The following is a 7,527-nucleotide window of genomic DNA, read 5'->3' as shown; positions in this document are numbered from 1 at the left end:
TCGATATTCAAACACACAAGAACACAGGGCAACAGAAATAATGGGTAGGCCAGAACGAGCCATTGGTTCACCCAAAGGTATAGAGAGGCAAAAATAATTGGGCTAGAGAATGGAAAAGGTACAGAAAACAAAGGACCCACGAAAATTAGGAGATTAGTAGAAGAGCCAGAAGCGAATATCCACAGATAAGGAGGCCCAGCAACAATACGAAAACGACATAGCATCGAAAGCCAAGTCTGGCACAAAGCTGTTGTACAGCCACATTAGGAGGAAAACAACAGTCACAGACTAGGACAGAAAAAATAATAAAAAAACTGGGGGTAATGGTAGAGTAATGGTAGGTAATGGTAGAGTAATGCTCTCTCTAGAGTCTAGAGAGAGCATTACTCTACCATTCTTCCTCTAGACTCTAGAGGAAGAATGGTAGAGTAATGCTCTCTCTAGAGTCTAGAGAGAGCATTACTCTACCATTATTCTACCATTACCCCCAGTTTGGGAACCAAGTCGGTAATCAGGCGGAGGAAGGAAGAAAGAGAAATCACAAGAAATGACCGAGAAGCATCTGAAAAGCTTATTAACATGAGATTTAAGGAAGTATTTTCACTGTAGACAGGAAGAACTCCAGAAAGTCGGAATGGTGAGGTACACCAAACAAGCACTGAGTCTGGGACTCAAATTTACCACTAACATACGCAAACCTAACTATCAACTCAACCTAGTTACCAGAAACCACAGACACAGTGACAGTAACTTCCAGAAGGGTTATATACAGAGCATTCTCAATGCAGCTTTATGTGAACCTTCTACTAATCTTCCTAGACGATATATCACTGCCCTTAAGGACCTCGCCAACGACCCAAACATTATCGTCACCACCGCCGACAAAGGAGGAAAACGCGATACATATTCAGTGCTTTGTCATTATGGTGTACAGTACAACGAACATGGAGACTGTTCTGCACTACAGTGGTCTTCAACCCATCTTTATCTCCTAGGGATGTTACCTATTCAGATTTTTTTTTAGTGTTCTCTCGGGGCATTCAAGATCGATGTCAGTGGCGCAAGATGGCGGACAACAAAATATAGTTAATCAAATCACAGTTGGGCTCTTTGATGACTTCCTTACATCGCTGTCACGTTTAGGATATTTGTCACACGAATCCGTACTGGCGACAAGATTTGGGCAGCTTGTACAAGGTAAGATGCCCGGGGCATCTTTGTTCAATTTATTTTAAGTGTGATTTTCAGCATCTAGATGCACTTCCCAAGACAATAAATAACAGACTTAAACTGCAATTGCTTTCATTCCCTTTTTGACTGAAACTGATTTATCATACCAGCTTTGTCTCGCTCCTCCGATAATAATAATAATAATAATAATAATAATAATAATAATAGGTAGTAGGTTGGTAGACAGCAACCACCCAGGGAAGTACTACCGTCCTGCCAGATGACTGTGAAACAAAAACCTGTAACTGTTTTGTATGATGGTAGGATTGCTGGTTTCTTTTTCTGTCTCATAAACACGCTAGATAACAGGGATATCTTGCTACTCCTACTTACACTTTGGTCACACTTCACAGACACGCACATGCATATATATATATATATATATATATATATATATATATATATACATACATCTAGGTTTTTCTCCTTTTTCTAAATAGCTCTTGTTCTTTTTTATTTCTTCTATTGTCCATGGGGAAGTGGAAAAGAATCTTTCCTCCGTAAGCCATTCGTGTCGTATGAGGCGACTAAAATGCCGGGAGCAATGGGCTAGTAACCCCTTCTCCTGTATACATTTAGTAAAAAAGAGAAGAAGAAAAACTTTATAAAACTGGGATGCTTAAATGTGCGTGGATGTAGTGCGGATGACAAGAAACAGATGATTGCTGATGTTATGAATGAAAAGAAGTTGGATGTCCTGGCTCTAAGCGAAACAAAGCTGAAGGGGGTAGGAGAGTTTCAGTGGGGGGAAATAAATGGGATTAAATCTGGAGTATCTGAGAGAGTTAGAGCAAAGGAAGGGGTAGCAGTAATGTTAAATGATCAGTTATGGAAGGAGAAAAGAGAATATGAATGTGTAAATTCAAGAATTATGTGGATTAAAGTAAAGGTTGGATGCGAGAAGTGGGTCATAATAAGCGTGTATGCACCTGGAGAAGAGAGGAATGCAGAGGAGAGAGAGAGATTTTGGGAGAAGTTAAGTGAATGTATAGGAGCCTTTGAACCAAGTGAGAGAGTAATTGTGGTAGGGGACCTGAATGCTAAAGTAGGAGAAACTTTTAGAGAGGGTGTGGTAGGTAAGTTTGGGGTGCCAGGTGTAAATGATAATGGGAGCCCTTTGATTGAACTTTGTATAGAAAGGGGTTTAGTTAAAGGTAATACATATTTTAAGAAAAAGAGGATAAATAAGTATACACGATATGATGTAGGGCGAAATGACAGTAGTTTGTTGGATTATGTATTGGTAGATAAAAGACTGTTGAGTAGACTTCAGGATGTACATGTTTATAGAGGGGCCACAGATATATCAGATCACTTTCTAGTTGTAGCTACACTGAGAGTAAAAGGTAGATGGGATACAAGGAGAATAGAAGCATCAGGGAAGAGAGAGGTGAAGGTTTATAAACTAAAAGAGGAGGCAGTTAGGGTAAGATATAAACAGCTATTGGAGGATAGATGGGCTAATGAGAGCATAGGCAATGGGGTCGAAGAGGTATGGGGTAGGTTTAAAAATGTAGTGTTAGAGTGTTCAGCAGAAGTTTGTGGTTACAGGAAAGTGGGTGCAGGAGGGAAGAGGAGCGATTGGTGGAATGATGATGTAAAGAGAGTAGTAAGGGAGAAAAAGTTAGCATATGAGAAGTTTTTACAAAGTAGAAGTGATGCAAGGAGGGAAGAGTATATGGAGAAAAAGAGAGAGGTTAAGAGAGTGGTGAAGCAATGTAAAAAGAGAGCAAATGAGAGAGTGGGTGAGATGTTATCAACAAATTTTGTTGAAAATAAGAAAAAGTTTTGGAGTGAGATTAACAAGTTAAGAAAGCCTAGAGAACAAATGGATTTGTCAGTTAAAAATAGGAGAGGAGAGTTATTAAATGGAGAGTTAGAGGTATTGGGAAGATGGAGGGAATATTTTGAGGAATTGTTAAATGTTGATGAAGATAGGGAAGCTGTGATTTCGTGTATAGGGCAAGGAGGAATAACATCTTGTAGGAGTGAGGAAGAGCCAGTTGTGAGTGGGGGGGAAGTTCGTGAGGCAGTAGGTAAAATGAAAGGGGGTAAGGCAGCCGGGATTGATGGGATAAAGATAGAAATGTTAAAAGCAGGTGGGGATATAGTTTTGGAGTGGTTGGTGCAATTATTTAATAAATGTATGGAAGAGGGTAAGGTACCTAGGGATTGGCAGAGAGCATGCATAGTTCCTTTGTATAAAGGCAAAGGGGATAAAAGAGAGTGCAAAAATTATAGGGGGATAAGTCTGTTGAGTGTACCTGGTAAAGTGTATGGTAGAGTTATAATTGAAAGAATTAAGAGTAAGACGGAGAATAGGATAGCAGATGAACAAGGAGGCTTTAGGAAAGGTAGGGGGTGTGTGGACCAGGTGTTTACAGTGAAACATATAAGTGAACAGTATTTAGATAAGGCTAAAGAGGTCTTTGTGGCATTTATGGATTTGGAAAAGGCGTATGACAGGGTGGATAGGGGGGCAATGTGGCAGATGTTGCAAGTGTATGGTGTAGGAGGTAGGTTACTGAAAGCAGTGAAGAGTTTTTACGAGGATAGTGAGGCTCAAGTTAGAGTATGTAGGAAAGAGGGAAATTTTTTCCCAGTAAAAGTAGGCCTTAGACAAGGATGTGTGATGTCACCGTGGTTGTTTAATATATATATAGATGGGGTTGTAAGAGAAGTAAATGCGAGGGTCTTGGCAAGAGGCGTGGAGTTAAAAGATAAAGAATCACACACAAAGTGGGAGTTGTCACAGCTGCTCTTTGCTGATGACACTGTGCTCTTGGGAGATTCTGAAGAGAAGCTGCAGAGATTGGTGGATGAATTTGGTAGGGTGTGCAAAAGAAGAAAATTAAAGGTGAATACAGGAAAGAGTAAGGTTATGAGGATAACAAAAAGATTAGGTGATGAAAGATTGAATATCAGATTGGAGGGAGAGAGTATGGAGGAGGTGAACGTATTCAGATACTTAGGAGTGGACGTGTCAGCGGATGGGTCTATGAAAGATGAGGTGAATCATAGAATTGATGAGGGAAAAAGAGTGAGTGGTGCACTTAGGAGTCTGTGGAGACAAAGAACTTTGTCCTTGGAGGCAAAGAGGAGAATGTATGAGAGTATAGTTTTACCAACGCTCTTATATGGGTGTGAAGCGTGGGTGATGAATGTTGCAGCGAGGAGAAGGCTGGAGGCAGTGGAGATGTCATGTCTGAGGGCAATGTGTGGTGTGAATATAATGCAGAGAATTCGTAGTTTGGAAGTTAGGAGGTGCGAGATTACCAAAACTGTTGTCCAGAGGGCTGAGGAAGGGTTGTTGAGGTGGTTCGGACATGTAGAGAGAATGGAGCGAAACAGAATGACTTCAAGAGTGTATCAGTCTATAGTGGAAGGAAGGCGGGGTAGGGGTCGGCCTAGGAAGGGTTGGAGGGAGGGGGTAAAGGAGGTTTTGTGTGCGAGGGGGCTTGGACTTCCAGCAGGCATGCGTGAGCGTGTTTGATAGGAGTGAATGGAGACAAATGGTTTTTAATACTTGACGTGCTGTTGGAGTGTGAGCAAAGTAACATTTATGAAGGGATTCAGGGAAACCGGCAGGCCGGACTTGAGTCCTGGAGATGGGAAGTACAGTGCCTGCACTCTGAAGGAGGGGTGTTAATGTTGCAGTTTAAAAACTGTAGTGTAAAGCACCCTTCTGGCAAGACAGTGATGGAGTGAATGATGGTGAAAGTTTTTCTTTTTCGGGCCACCCTGCCTTGGTGGGAATCGGCCAGTGTGATAATAAAAAAAAATAATAAATAAATAATAATAATAATAATAATAATAATAATAATAATAATAATAATAATAATAATAATAATAATAATATCATTATTATTATTTCGAAAAAAAATAGGTCAGTTTTGTTCCAGGATGCGACCCACACCAGTCGACTAACACCCAGGTACCCATTTTACTGATGGGTGAACATAGACAACCGGTGTAAGGAAATACGTCCAGTGTTTCCACCCCTTAACTGGGAATCGAACCCGGACCCTCACCGTGTGAAGCGAGAGCTTTTGCCACCAGTTTTGATAACCTCCGCTGTACAAGTGGTCTATCCATGTCTACATGGTCAAAATACATTGCATTATAAGATATTCCCTTCAAAGTCATCTAGTTCACTTCATTTAGTCTCTCCTTATAGATAAGTTCTATCCCTTCAGAAAATAATCTCGTAAAATTCAGAATCACAATAAACATTATTTATATAAAGTAAAAGGACACAAGTGTAACTAATGTGACATTTATTGTGGCAACGTTTCGCTCTCCAGGAGCTTTATCAAGCCATTCTACCAACTTTATTACAAACATTATTTACCCAATAAAAACTCTGCTCCAACAATTTTCACAATTTACCAACAATGAATTAAATTTTTGTGTGCAGTTCAGGACATAATTGAAGCTAACATTTCTCCACGAGTGGCGATCATGACATTACATAAGAACATAAGAAAGGAGGATCACTGCAGCAGGCCTGTTGGCCCATACTCGGCAGGTCCTTTACAACCCATCCCACTAACAAAACATTTGCCCAACCTAATTTTCAATGCTCCCCAAGAAATAAGGTCTGATAACACTACCCACTCATTTGCAAATCCCACTCAAATCCATCTCCTCCCACTCATATATTTATCCAACCTAAATTTGAAGCTACCTCAAGTCCCAGCCTCTATACCCAACTAGGTAGACTGTTCCACTCATCAACTACTCTATTTCCGAACCAATACTTTCCTATGTCCTTTCTAAATCTAACGTATGTCCTTTCTTAATCTAAATGTTTAGAACTGCACGTAAGTATTTATTTCCCCATCTAGTCAGTATTATTTCAGTTTTTTCTTCAACAGTTATTCCACTTCTCCAACAATATATTTTTCTACAACACGGTATTCTTCTCCAACACTGTATTCTTCTGCAACACTGTATTCTTCTCCAACATTGTATTCTTCTCCAACAATGCATTCCACTTCTCTACGCATAAAACAATGTAATCCACCTGTCCATGTATTAAACAATGTAACCCACCTCTCTATGTACTCAACAATGTAATCCAACTCTCTATGTACTCAACAATGTAATCCACGTCTCTATGTACTCAACAATGTAATCCAACTCTCTATGTACTCAACAATGTAATCCACCTCTCTATGTACTCAACAATGTAATCCACCTCTCTATGTACTCAACAATGTAATCCACCTCTCTATGTATTCAATAATGTAATCCACCTCTCTATGTACTCAACAATGTAATCCACCTCTCTATGTACTCAACAATGTAATCCACCTCTCTATGTACTCAACAATGTAATCCACCTCTCTATTTACTCAGCAATGTAATCCACCTCTCTATGTACTCAACAATGTAATCCACCTCTCTATGTACTCAACAATGTAATCCACCTCTCTATGTACTCAACAATGTAATCCACCTCTCTATATACTCAATAATGTAATCCACCTATCTATGTACTCAACAATGTAATCCACCTCTCTATATACTCAACAATGTAATCCACCTCTCTATATACTCAACAATATAATCCACCTCTCTATATTCTTCCCAACATTATATTTTCTTCTTCAACAATGAAATTCTATTCTTCAACAATGTGTTTCACCAACAATGTATTCTTCTCCGACATTATTTTCTACTTTTCCACCTATATATTTTCGTCCAAGAACGTATTCAACTTCCCCATCAATGTATTCATCCTCTACAACAATGTATTCTTTCTCTACGACAATGTATTCTCTTTAACAACATATTAGAATTCAAAACTGCATTCTAATTCTCCAATAATGTATTCTTCTCAAATGATATATTCTTCTAATCCTGCAATGTATTACGCTTCTACAATAATGTATAATAACTCTCCAACAATGCATTCATTTTCTTCCACAAAAATGTGTACTACAAAACCGCATTCTACTGTTTACAAGTTGTTATCAGGCTTCACCTCCTCCGCATTCTACTGTTTACAAGTTGTTATCAGGCTTCACCTCCTCCGCATTCTACTGTTTACAAGTTGTTATCAGGCTTCACCTCCTCCGCATTCTACTGTTTACAAGTTGTTATCAGGCTTCACCTCCTCCGCATTCTACTGTTTACAAGTTGTTATCAGGCTTCACCTCCTCCGCATTCTACTGTTTACAAGTTGTTATCAGGCTTCACCTCCTCCGCATTCTACTGTTTACAAGTTGTTATCAGGCTTCACCTCCTCCGCATTCTACTGTTTACAAGTTGTTATCAGGCTTCACCTCCTCC

Source organism: Cherax quadricarinatus, chromosome 9 (assembly GCF_038502225.1).
Source record: "Cherax quadricarinatus isolate ZL_2023a chromosome 9, ASM3850222v1, whole genome shotgun sequence".
NCBI lineage: Eukaryota > Metazoa > Arthropoda > Malacostraca > Decapoda > Parastacidae > Cherax > Cherax quadricarinatus.
The sequence above is the reverse complement of the archived record's forward strand: the minus strand, read 5'-3'. Positions refer to the sequence as shown.